The sequence below is a fragment of the Aulonocara sp. 'chitande type north' Nkhata Bay genome, linkage group LG6 (genome assembly GCF_057382095.1).
Source record: "Aulonocara sp. 'chitande type north' Nkhata Bay isolate Kocher_YH1m ecotype deep benthic linkage group LG6, A_spYH_male_GT1.1, whole genome shotgun sequence".
Classification (NCBI taxonomy): Eukaryota; Metazoa; Chordata; class Actinopteri; order Cichliformes; family Cichlidae; genus Aulonocara; species Aulonocara sp. 'chitande type north' Nkhata Bay.
The window spans coordinates 39273810-39287162 of record NC_141349.1 but is presented as its reverse complement, the minus strand read 5'-3'; the positions used below and the strand labels follow the sequence as shown (position 1 = coordinate 39287162).

The window sequence follows — 13353 nt, the reverse complement described above, 5'->3', positions numbered from 1 at the left end:
GGAGAACCACTGACGGCGAGAACAGCCCAAATGAGATCCTGGATGATCGTGAAATGGTGTGGCCAGCCATGCGATCGGATTGTGGGATTTGCCTGAGAAACTGATTCAAGCAACCCTGGATTACAGATAAGCCCTATGCACTACTTTTCCTACCCGGATAATAGGGTTTGCACACTGACAATTCCCCTACAGTACACCTGTTTGGGTTTTCAACGACTTTAAAGGACAATTCAGACTGGACAATTCAAACTTCACAACAGGAACACTTTAATCTGTTTCATTCATTCCAAAGAGCTCTGATACTGTTCAGTATAAATCTTCCATTTAAATGTCTTTGTTTTGTTTTGTTTTACATGTATTCACCTTTAAAATGCACTATTAGTGTGCAATTTGGGTTATTGTGTTGTATATGTATATAAATGGTACTGAGGCAATAAAGGTCCCAGTTATTCACTTCCAAGCCAACTCCTTTTGTGAGTCCCCAAAACAAAACCTCCTCCTGAACCTAGTAAGATGTCTAGGGTCTCTATTTGAAGTGAGAGTGTACTGGTCCTGAGTAGAGGCGCTACACAAGCAATACATAAATAGGCAACATTGCATTGCCTTAGTCAGGTGTGTACATGGCGTAATGATGGCCCTGATGCTGATGGATCTCAATTCCATCTTTAACTTACTGGCTTTAAATGCACTGTAGCTCCTTTTCAGATTTACTGACCACTGAGAAGACTTTTTAACTATATGACACTGATGTATTCAGACAAACACGCACATACACACTAATGGGACTCTTATGCTATATAAAATATAATTTGCTTTTTATTTGTAAAAGTTGCTTTGTAAATTTATCCATGTTTGTTTGGCCACAGTTTGTTTTGGGCAGCACAGTGGTTAGCACTGTTGCCTCACAGCAAGAAGTCCCTGAGTTCAATTCCACCATCAGGCCGGGGGTCTTTCCGTGAATATTCTCCCCGTGTTTATGTGTTTCCAGGTACTCCGGCTGTCACGGCTTAGCAGCCAGTGTGTTTGAGGAATAGACTCAAAAGTAGACACGGGAGAAACTAACTACGGTGTAACAAAACGTGAGCAGTTTTTTTAGGCTGAAGAGAAACAAAATAAAACAGAAAAGCACAGCGAGTTGAAACAAGGGTGAAGCTAAACTGAAACCTAAACTGGGAAACAACTATGACTAACTATGGAAACAATGACAATAGACTAGAACATAAAACTGAACAGGAACATGCGATAATGAAACTATGAAATAAACCGAACATGAACCTGAAGAGTAGAAGAGAAAACTATGACGTGATGTGACCTGGAAACAAACAACCCAACACAGAACAGTAAGTGACAGAGGACTTTAATACACACAAAAGTAATGATGGAATTGGAAACTCCTGGATACACAACTGACACCGATGAACATAATGGTGCCACAGGGGAAAGTAAAATTAAGCACATTGTACCCTGCATCTCGCCCTAAGACAACTGTAACAGGCGCCATTCCATTGTTGCCCTGGCTTTATGTTTAGGGTCGTTGTCCTGCTGGAAGGTGAACCTCCGCCCCAGTTTCAAGTCTTTTGCAGACTTCAACAGGTTTTCTTCCAAGATTGCCCTGTATTTGGCTCCATCTGTCTTCCCATCAACTCTGACCAGCTTCCTGTCCCTGCTGAAGAGAAGCACCCCCAGAGCATGATGCTGCCACCACCATATTTGACAGTGGGGATGGTGTGTTCAGAGTGATGTGCAGTGTTAGTTTTCCGCCACACATGGCGTTTTGCATTTTGGTCTCATCTGACCAGAGCACCTTCTTCCACATGTTTGCTGTGTCCCTCTCTGTTAACAATGGCTTTCTTCTTGCCACTCTTCCATAAAGGCCAACTTTGTGCAGTGCATGACTAATAGTTGTCCTATGGACAGATTCCCCCACCTGAGCTATAGATCTCTGCAGCTCGTCCAGAGTCACCATGGGCCTCTTGGTTGCATTTCTGATCAGCACTCTCCTTGTTCGGCCTGTGAGTTTAGGTGGATGGCGTTGTCTTGGTAAGTTTACAGTTGTGCCATACTCCTTCCATTTCTGAATGATCGCTTGAACAGTGCTCCGCGGGATGTTCAAGGCTTGGGAAATCTTTTTGTAGCCTAAGCCTGTTTTAAATTTCTCAATAACTTTATCCCTGACCTGTCTGGTGTGTTCTTTGGACTTCATGGTGTTGTCGCTCCCAGTATTCTCTTAGACAACCTCTGAGGCCGTCACAGAGCAGCTGTATTTGTACTGACATTAGATTACACACAGGTGCACTCTATTTAGTCATTAACACTCATCAGGCAATGTCTATGGGCAACTGACTGCACTCAGACCAAAGGGGGCTGAATAATTACGCACACCCCACTTTTCAGTTATTTATTTGTAAAAAATGTTTGGAATCATGTATGATTTTCGTTCCACTTCTCACGTGTACACCACTCTGTGTTGGTCTTTAACGTGGAAATTAATAAAATTGATTCATGTTTGTGGCTGTAATGTGACAAAATGTGGGAAAGTTCAAGGGGGCCGAATACTTTTGCAGAAACTGTATTTACATTTGTGTCGTTGACTATTTTGATGTTAGGGTAAGTGAAGCCAGAAACAGGAACACATCCACCAGACACTTTATTAGTTACACCTACTATACTTCTCCTTTAATATATTATATATCCTATATTATGCAAATACCTAATTAGCCAGTCACATGCCACCAGTTCAGTCCATCATGCCACCAGTTCAGTCCATTTAGACAAGCAGAAATGCTCAAGACAACGATATTCAATTTCCAGCAGAGCTTCAGAATCGAGACGAAAAGTGATTTAAGTGACTCTAAAGGTGATGTGACTGGTCATTTCAGAAACTGTTAACCGACTAAAGTTTAGACTGAAATATTTTGGTTGCATCTTGAAACAACACATCAGGAGAAAGGCTACAATGACCTCATCTATTAAATGGACTAGTAGTAATATAGCACCTTTCTGCTCAATTTTGAGCACTCAGATCACTTTCTACTACAAATCTCATTCACCCAACCACGTGCATACGTACAGTGCTTTTATCTATACCCAAGGACTTTTCTCCAACATTCACGCACAGTTTAGTGAATGCATCTAGGGCAATTTGTGGTTCAGTACCCTGCCCAAGGATATTTTGACACATGACTGATAATTGGAGTAATCATACAGTCAGGGTTACCATTTGCCTTTTTCTTGATTAGCAACAATGAGGAAATTTGGACATTGATGAGTTTATCCCCTCCTTAAATTTTTGTGCAGGCTGCAAGCGATTTTTCTTTCTCTGACAGAACCTTTAACACCATCAGTGGTGGAGTAAAAAGATTAAGGTTAAATGTGCATTAAACACTATAAAGATGCATCTGGAAGAATCCATCCAATCCCACGCTAGCTATTTAGGCTATTTAGACAAACAGACATGGTTGACCTATTCAAATTCAAATGGAACTTCACAATCAGGATGGCAGGTGACTATAAAGGTGTTGTGACTGGTCAGAGTATTTCAGAAAGTGCTAATCTACTGGGATTCTCCTTTACAATCCCATATGGAAAAGATATATATAAATCTTATAAGGTTTGTATCTGTCTTGTGTGAAACATGAAAAGCATACAAGAGTGAAAACAGATATAAGATCCCTTGAAAAATTATATAAATGGAACTTGTATGTTTTGGATACTTCCTAAAACAGTATATGAAAGTAATGAGAAAGTGGCCACTTTCATGAGTAAATCATATAAGCCTTATATGATTCATTATATGAAGCAAGCTAAAGTTGATGCAAGTCTTTTATAAGTTTTTCCTATTTCTTTTCCATATGGGATGATCTCTAGCTTTTACATTGAATGTTCCAAATAAAAGAGAAAATATCCAAAAAGGAGGAGGTTTCTGAGTGAAGATGTTGAAGTCAGAAGAGAATGGTTTTAAGCTAATAAGGTACCAGGAACTTAAGTAACCACTCAGTACAAAAGCACAAAACATTGAATCTTTAAGGCAGATGAGCTACAGCAGCTAAGACCACACTGGGTGCCTGTCAGCAAAGACAATCTCCATCCTGCTTTCTATTAGTTGTTTAGGCTGGTGGTGGGGCTGTAAAGGTTTGAGGGACATTTTCTTGGCACATTTTGAACCTCTTAGTACTAATTTAATGCCATGGCCTTACTACGTGTTGTTACAGACCATGTCAGTCCGACAGTGTTCCAATTCTTTACTGGCTGCTTCTAGCAGGATAACATGACATGTCACAAACCTCAAATCACCTCAGACTGCTTTCTCAAACATGGCAATGAGTTCACTGTACTCAAATGGCTTCCATAGTCACCAGGTCTCAATCCAACAGAGCAGATTTGGGATATGGTGGAACAAGAGATTCACATCATGGATGCACAGCAGACAAATCGGCAGCAATTGCATCAAGCAGCTACATGATTATATACTGAAACATCTGAGGAGTATTTCCAGCACCCTATTAAATATATGCCATAAAGAATTAAGGTGGTTCTAAAGTCAAAAAGTGGTCAGAACTGACAGGACCAAGGTGTACCTAATTGAGGATAGTTTGCAAGTTAGTACTAACCAAAATACATTAAGTTCAACAGCTTGCACACACTGAGTGTTCTTCATGATAGGTGAGGTTCATTTGCGGAGAAGAGGAATGCTGAAATATGTCTGCCTGCTCTAGGATGATTGCTTGTGGCTTTGACTTGTCATACAGTACACAATGATGACGCTTAGGCAACTTGCTTTGGTGGCTCATTTGAATGCACAAGGTAACCTGTCAGGACTGAATCAACATCTGAAATAGTTCTCATTGTAACTGTGGTAACTGCTGCAGATGGGAGAAGTTTGTCTTCCAGCTTATGGTGATAAGGTGGTTTGTTTTGTTTTGAACTGAAAACGTGATCTTTTTAAAAAAAAAAAAATATTCAAGTTGTTTAAGGGCCTAAAACAGGCCAAAATGCCTAGAGGTCTGATTCCTCATCAGAAAAACTGAATGAATATTTTAACAGTTTTTATTTATTTATTTTTAAAGCATATTACCTCTGAATTTGAACACAGGGCAGAGAAAGAGTATAAAAAAGGTGGCATGCAAAAGCTCTGCAGTCAGAAGTTTGAAATCAATGTTTTACAACGTTAAACAGTCTGAAAAACATGCCATGATTGATAAAAGCAACTGAAAATCATCTGAAGAATTTGACTGGAGATTTCATCCCTTCTCTGTTATAGTCCTTTAAAAAGGATTTGATTAATTGTTTTCCAGGACAGGTGGTTCTCTACATGTACTAAGTATCAAGTAAATTTTATCAGTAATATTTCTAAATGTGTAGGACGTAATATTTAGCTGTTAACACGATGGAGAATGTCATCATATTATATAATCCAAAACTACAGCAAGTGGGGGAAAGTAGGGTTTATCTTTAGCTTAGTTTGTAGATTTGTCATCGTATCAGCCTGGATTTTGTAGCTGGCTTTCTGAGGTCCTAAAACTCAAAGTACAACAAAATACTGAGGTTAGGGGTTTTTCATCAGAAAATGTATTTTATTCTACATAAACATTTGGAGGAAAGATCGAAGGGACTGATGCAATGGATCTACAAACAGCAGCTGAGGTAATTATTTAGTATTTTCATGAAATAGGACATGGCAGTTGGTGGTTTCCAACTGCAATTGGATGAGATTCATGTTATAAATGTGCAGCTGATAAATCTGCAGAAGTTGTGTGATACCATCAAATCAGTGTTTCCAGCATTTTGTTGAATCTATGCCATGAAGAATTAGGGCAGTACTGAAGGCAAAAATGTTTCCAACCCAGCACTAGTAAAGTGTACTGATTATGTTGAACTTGCTTCTCAGTACATCTCAAAACCACTGCAAAAACAACCTACTGTGATTTCACGCTTTCAAACAGAGCCAGACCTTCTGCAACTCTTGCAACTCCTTCCACTTCAGTGATCCAGCATCAAATGAAAGGAAACCTCCAGCTTACATAGCAGCCTGATCCATCACAGATTACCAACAGGTGAGTTCATCAGACCAGGTGTGTCAACAGCTGAGGTGGGAACAGGGGGAAGGCCCGGTCCTGCAACAGAAGGTGTGTTTATTGCATACACACACAGAAGAAAAGACTGATAGAAATATGTGAGACGCACAGGAGACTGGGGAACCATGATAGTTTTAAGCTAAGCTTAAGCTAAGTTAACAGCCTATTTACTCCACAACACTATACGTGGAAAAGAGAATGGTTTCAATTCTCTTATTTAACTCTGCAATGAATGAAAATTTTAGCTATCGAACACAGCTAATATACAAGTTATATTTTTTTACTGTAGTAAGCACAATAACAACAGCGTTTTAATGTGTTGCATTTATGCAATAGTGCTGCAGAATAAAGAGGGTTAAATAGAGCTAGACAACGAGGATAGTATTGATTTCAGAAGAAAGTGAGTACTTGAGAGTGGGAGGCAACATGTGCTCATAGTATGTATACCGAAAAACCACAGAGGATAAAAATGTAGCTTAGTAACATAGAATTACAAATACAAAAACACCCCCACACTCACTGTGTTCTTACTGAATTGAAATTTGACATTACTGAGCTTTTTGTTCAGTGTATCTCCTTCCTAGACTTCCTAGACTGTGAAGCAGTCACATTCACCTGTGTATGAAAGATGTGGTGAGGCATTTTTTTCCAAGCAGACAGCATTGCTGCTCATTTGCATCTAAAAGAGACAGAAAGTGTCTGCAGACTTTTCTGCAATGAGCTTATCTGAAGGATAGTTTCTCGCTGTGATCCAAGCACAGTTCTTCCATTTGCTTCCCTCGTGCCCTTGTAGTGGTTTTCCATTCCAGCCTCCCCCCAGGATTGAATCTTTAAGGCAGATGAGCTACAGCAGCTAAGACCACACTGGGTGCCTGTCAGCAAAGACAATCTCCATCCTGCTTTCTATTAGTTGTTTAGGCTGGTGGTGGGGCTGTAAAGGTTTGAGGGACATTTTCTTGGCACATTTTGAACCTCTTAGTACTAATTTAATGCCATGGCCTTACTACGTGTTGTTACAGACCATGTCAGTCCGACAGTGTTCCAATTCTTTACTGGCTGCTTCTAGCAGGATAACATGACATGTCACAAACCTCAAATCACCTCAGACTGCTTTCTCAAACATGGCAATGAGTTCACTGTACTCAAATGGCTTCCATAGTCACCAGGTCTCAATCCAACAGAGCAGATTTGGGATATGGTGGAACAAGAGATTCACATCATGGATGCACAGCAGACAAATCGGCAGCAATTGCATCAAGCAGCTACATGATTATATACTGAAACATCTGAGGAGTATTTCCAGCACCCTATTAAATATATGCCATAAAGAATTAAGGTGGTTCTAAAGTCAAAAAGTGGTCAGAACTGACAGGACCAAGGTGTACCTAATTGAGGATAGTTTGCAAGTTAGTACTAACCAAAATACATTAAGTTCAACAGCTTGCACACACTGAGTGTTCTTCATGATAGGTGAGGTTCATTTGCGGAGAAGAGGAATGCTGAAATATGTCTGCCTGCTCTAGGATGATTGCTTGTGGCTTTGACTTGTCATACAGTACACAATGATGACGCTTAGGCAACTTGCTTTGGTGGCTCATTTGAATGCACAAGGTAACCTGTCAGGACTGAATCAACATCTGAAATAGTTCTCATTGTAACTGTGGTAACTGCTGCAGATGGGAGAAGTTTGTCTTCCAGCTTATGGTGATAAGGTGGTTTGTTTTGTTTTGAACTGAAAACGTGATCTTTTTAAAAAAAAAAAATATTCAAGTTGTTTAAGGGCCTAAAACAGGCCAAAATGCCTAGAGGTCTGATTCCTCATCAGAAAAACTGAATGAATATTTTAACAGACAGCATTGCTGCTCATTTGCATCTAAAAGAGACAGAAAGTGTCTGCAGACTTTTCTGCAATGAGCTTATCTGAAGGATAGTTTCTCGCTGTGATCCAAGCACAGTTCTTCCATTTGCTTCCCTCGTGCCCTTGTAGTGGTTTTCCATTCCAGCCTTCCCCCAGGATTTGCATCAGTATCATTTTGTATGCATCACAACTGAAAAACGTCATCACTGTTAAATATAGCATCTAACTGATCCGACCCTCATGTCACATTTGGCATGTTTGGTCCTTTCGGATGTACGACGATTCTTTTTAATCTCAACAGATCTTTCCAGAATTCTCGGACTAGTGAGTCACTCCGCACCAGCTTCCCTGCTTCCTCTCAGCCTCTTGCCTTCTGCTGCCACTGTCGTATTCTATTTTAATACAGCGGAACATTTCTTAAAGTGATTACACTACATTAGCGACATCCTTCGTAGTGCTCGTGAATAAGCAGGGAATTTTGTGGCTCATGTTTAAGCCTTAAGCCAACATATAAACAGTTGGGGATTGTGTATATTCTTTATTGTGCTCAAATAATTTTAATCCTGTTGCAATCATTTGCATTGTAATTTTGAGCAATTTGCTCTTTGGGTTTGAGATTTTATGCACAGTGAGGAAGTGAAGCAGTTGTTGGAACTGTGCACAAAAGGTAATTCATTTTTTGCCAGATAACTTAGAATTTAAATGACAGTTTGGTTTAAAACCATGTTGGTTTCCATTACCTGACCATTTTACCTGTCATAGTTCCAGTCTTCTATTTACCACAAACACATGCACTGCTCCCCTATTTTACAGTGAGCTCACCTAGTAGCTATCCAGGTTGAGTGGGTGCAGTATTTTTCTTACTGCTGTGGTACACAGTGTTGCAAAGTGATGACCAAGTCATTTAAAGGCACCTGAAGTGAGACTTCAGCAGTCAAACAAACATTTTCATGACATTGTCATGTACAGGTGCTGTGGCAGGCAGGAAGACGGCCCAAACACAAAGGGTTAAACTGAAGGAGGCAGCTTTACTGCACTTTAGCAAGATTACTAAATACAAAAGTTAGAAACAAGAAACCAGGACCACACAAAACACAACAATGTGGGATGATGTGACAATGGCAAAGGAAAACACAGGGCTTAAATACAGAAAGCATAACAAGGGAATTAGACACAGGAGGGAAACACAGCTTCGACTAATCTGACAAAATGAGACCGGGAGGAAGCAAAAGGGAATACACTAAACACAGGACGCGGGACTGTCAAAGGAAAACAGGAAACACACAGATATGGAGACGAGGAGAAGGACATGCAAGCTTAATGCTTCAAACAGACATGGGGACATAACTGACTGGGGAAAGTGTTTTGGGAAGTTTTGTTTGCCAAATTTTAACATTAAAACAAAATGTGTTTGATGAGACAAAAACAAATTCCTCAGCATTTGAAAAAATGCATTCAAAGAACTAAAAACCATAAAAAAACAAAAGCAATGTGAGTTTAAAAAATATGATAAAAAAATAAAGAGAGTGGTCAAGTTAAAAGAAGTCACGAATAAATAAACATTGTGTGCAGTATGAAATGTCTGTGAAGGTTCTCAGTCATTCAGGTCATCGTGGTCTAAGGAGCTCACATGAGAAAACACTGTTGCTGAAAGGTCTTCCTGTTGGCCCTCAGCTTCTTATTTTACACACTCAGATTCTCTGCTGGTGTCATCAAGTGTGATATGGAGAAAAAAACACTAAAAAAGTGTTACAAAAAACAAAGCAATGGACTGAAAGAGCAAAATGAATACATTCCATTAGTATGCAAATTTGAACCAGATGACAATCTAGTAGTGCAGCAAATTTTTTATGAAGGGCTGATGGAGATGGTGCCAGACACTGCCTTCAGAGGATTAAGACATCACCCTGAGAGTCTCTGGCTTTATGCTGCTATGACAGGTAAGATCACCCATCTAATGTCTGAAACAAACAATCTTTTAAGGTAAATTGTTCTCTATTTTTCTGTTTTTGTAATTTGAACATTGTGTAAGATTCTAATTCCAGATATACCAAGAACCTCCGTGCCTGAACAAAGACCAACCACCTGTTCTGTAAAAGCTACTTGTCTGCTACTAAAACCTTTTGTTCTTTTAGTTCTACTAGACTCAGTTTTAATGTCCGAATGTCTGAATGAATTGAAATTTGTGCTTTTTGTGTTGTTCTTTATGAACTTTATAATTTATTTACATTTAAGCATCACGGGATATCTTTCCCCTGGCAGTTATATCTCCTGTCATCACCAAATGTTGGTGGGTGATAGGAGTCCTCCCAGCAAGTGTGATGTGTTTGCGCTACTTCTGCAGCAGACGTGTCATCCATGGTTACCTCAGGCGAGCTATGAACACAGACATGGGGAACATTGAGAAGTTCTACATGAAGCCACAAGGTACATAACATTTACGCGGAAACCAGAAACTGCCAGGTTCTGTTTTGCCATAATACAAAAGACTTTTCGCAGTTTCTGTTTGTAATGCATGGTCCCTTGCTTGAAGTGGTTTGAAACACACATTTAGAAATATTACAGATACAATTTTGGTGTTACTTACATCCACATAGTTGACCTCCTGTCCCGGAAAACACAAAATCAAAGCTGTTGCTCATCATTTCCTTTTATCAGTGGTGCCATGTTTTTTTTTCTTTTTTTCTTTTTCTGACTGTTCTGCATTGCAAAACTTTGATGTCAAACTCATGACTGCAGAGTCATCAGCTTATAAAATTTTCAGATTCAAATAGTGCTGAAGGGTTACTCTGTTCATTCAAATGAGCCACAAAAGGCTATTGCCCAAATGTCTTTACTGAATGCGGTAAGTGAAAACCACAAACCACTGTCTATGGCAACTTTCAACATCACTTTTCTTTCAAAATGAACATTACTTATTAGGAAGAATGCTTAGATTGTGCAAGCAGTTCATTTTACTTGGATCAGTGGTTCCCAACCATTTTTTTACTAGTCCCCCCTTTGTTTTACAAGAAAATCTTCGCCCCCCCCCTCCAAGGCACAGTACAAACACATCCTCCAACCACATACACCCATATTTTAATGTCAAACTCCACTGCAGTTTATTTCCCACAAACTTTTTGTAAACAATTACACAAATAAAGGTAAACTGCAATAATTTACAGGTAGCAATAAAATAAACTATTAACTCTTTTACACTATGTCTACACCTACGCAAGTATTTCTTTTTTTGAAAATGCAGATTATTTTATGCGTTCGTGCCTTTTGTCCACATGGAAATGGCGTTTCAGATCACTGAAAACAGAGATTTTTAAAAACTGTCAGGGTGGAGATTTTCAAAAAGTCAGTTTTTACGTTTATGTGTGGATGAGGAAAAAGTTGATTTAGTCACGGAATGTCAAAGGTGTGCACCTTTTTTGACTTCATGCTGTGCACCACGTTATTGTTTATGTGAGGTGAATTTCTACAATGGCAGATATAGACAAAATACTGTTGCTGTTAATCTTACTAGCTGCAGTTTTTTACACGCTTACATATACCCACGCAGTTATTGTTCCTCCATTTAGAAAGACAGATGTGTCAGAGTTAAGTTCGGACGTGGCTTCTACATTCAACACAGACACTCTCACAAACATATCCTGACGCCAACATCATCATCGGTTTTGAAAAAATGTAATTTTTTAAAATTACATTTATGTGATGTACGTGTGGACGTAGCCTTCAAGAACAGAAAAACAAACCATCTTTATGTTGTAATTATTTTACATGTCGACTCAGGGGAAACAAACTCTGCTGGGGATACCTACTTTGCACCACCATTGTGCAGGTGAAGCCAAAGGCAAGATATGCTTCATCATATTTTCTAGTATTTGGCTCAGAATGAAGTTGGTTTGGAAGCATATTTGGTGATCCTTCATCATCTGTTTTTTGTTTGTATGGGACCGCCGTCAAAACCATGTCCATTATGCTAGCAGTGTTCAAATGTTCTTTTTTTTATTTTATTCATATCTTAGAAACCTTGAAACCTTAGCGATGGCAGTGCAATCAGGTTCTGAAGTATTACAACCAGTTTGTCTGGTACTGCATTCTCTGCTCCATTTTAATGTTCACTTTAAATTTCAGGATGTTGCTTTGCACTGCACTGAGTTGCTCCTGTGTAATTGGCTGATTATGATATTTGTGTTAATATGCAGTTGAACAAGTGCACCTAATGTATACACAACTATTTTTCTCTTAACTTCTGAGAGAGCCCTTTTAACCTTCATGTGGTCAGCATTCAATATTATGCCAAAATTTTGTTTTTTCCAATATTTGAAGCAATAGGCTGAGTTCTGTTTATTGTCTGCTTGCCCCAGGCTCCTGTTTTTCGGTAGCAGTGCTAGAAGGCAAAGTGGTGGGCACTGTAGCAGCAGTTGGCCAGTAAAATGAATCAGGAGGTTCTGTTGTCCTGCAGAGAATGTCTGTTGACCAAAGATATCGGAAATGTGGGGTTGGTGTTGTGCTGGGAAGGAAAGTTCTGGAGTTTGCTGCTCATTATGGATATTCTTCAGTTATCCTTGGGACCACAGCATATGCACTGGCAGCGCACCGCCTTTACCAGCGCCTGGGTTTCTGCTGTGTGGGGGTCACCAACGGGTATGCCACACCAGGAGGACGATAGTCTTTACTTGAACAAATTTTCTACAGAGTACTCCACCATCACTATAGAATTGATGTGCAAAACATCTCTCTCAAATGGACACCAACTACAGTGAATGCGCAGGTGACTAAAAATGAAGGGAATTTTTGAGACTGATAGGTCTGTTAACTTGCATAGTCACCATATTTGCCGGCTTTCCTTTCTGCCTTAAAATAGGCTAAACTTTAATAATATAGTAAATCTTTTCTGGTCTTATTGACGAAGGTAAAGTGCAAACATTCACACAGCAAACTACTGAACACAGTTTTTCCTCCCACACACATACTTGACTAATTTGTCTACAGCAGCTGTGTTGTTTTTAGTCTATATTTAATCTCTACATATTTTTTTCTAATATTATAGTTTTACTTTGGAAATTCAGCTGCTCTGCTGCCAGTGAACTTATTCATAGTTGTGACTGGTCAGGCGCTGGCAATGCCACCCCTTTCATGTGAATATGCTTGTAGCTAGCTTGGAAAAATGCTGGGCTTTATTAATGAGTTGATGACCAGCTTCATCTTACCACTTAGCCTGATTGATAACAGAACAATACCCCGAGTATTGTAAAGTAATTTTGTAGTACAGGGCCCAAAAAGTAAAAGTAAAAAGAGATAAAAAGAAAATTAATTTCCAAAAAAAAAAGAGAAATAATGAAGAAAAATCCATAAAGACAAAATGAGACAGAATGAACACAGACAGGAAAACTAAAGATATAACCGAAATAAAAAAACTTAACACAAAAA

General features: G+C 39.2%; 1 pseudogene; it reads left to right on the top strand.

Moving 5' to 3' along the window:
• The first annotated feature begins 9655 nt into the window (after nucleotides 1-9655).
• LOC147328475 (N-acetylaspartate synthetase-like) lies at nucleotides 9656-12721 on the top strand (annotated as a pseudogene).
• Nucleotides 12722-13353: the final 632 nt, after the last annotated feature.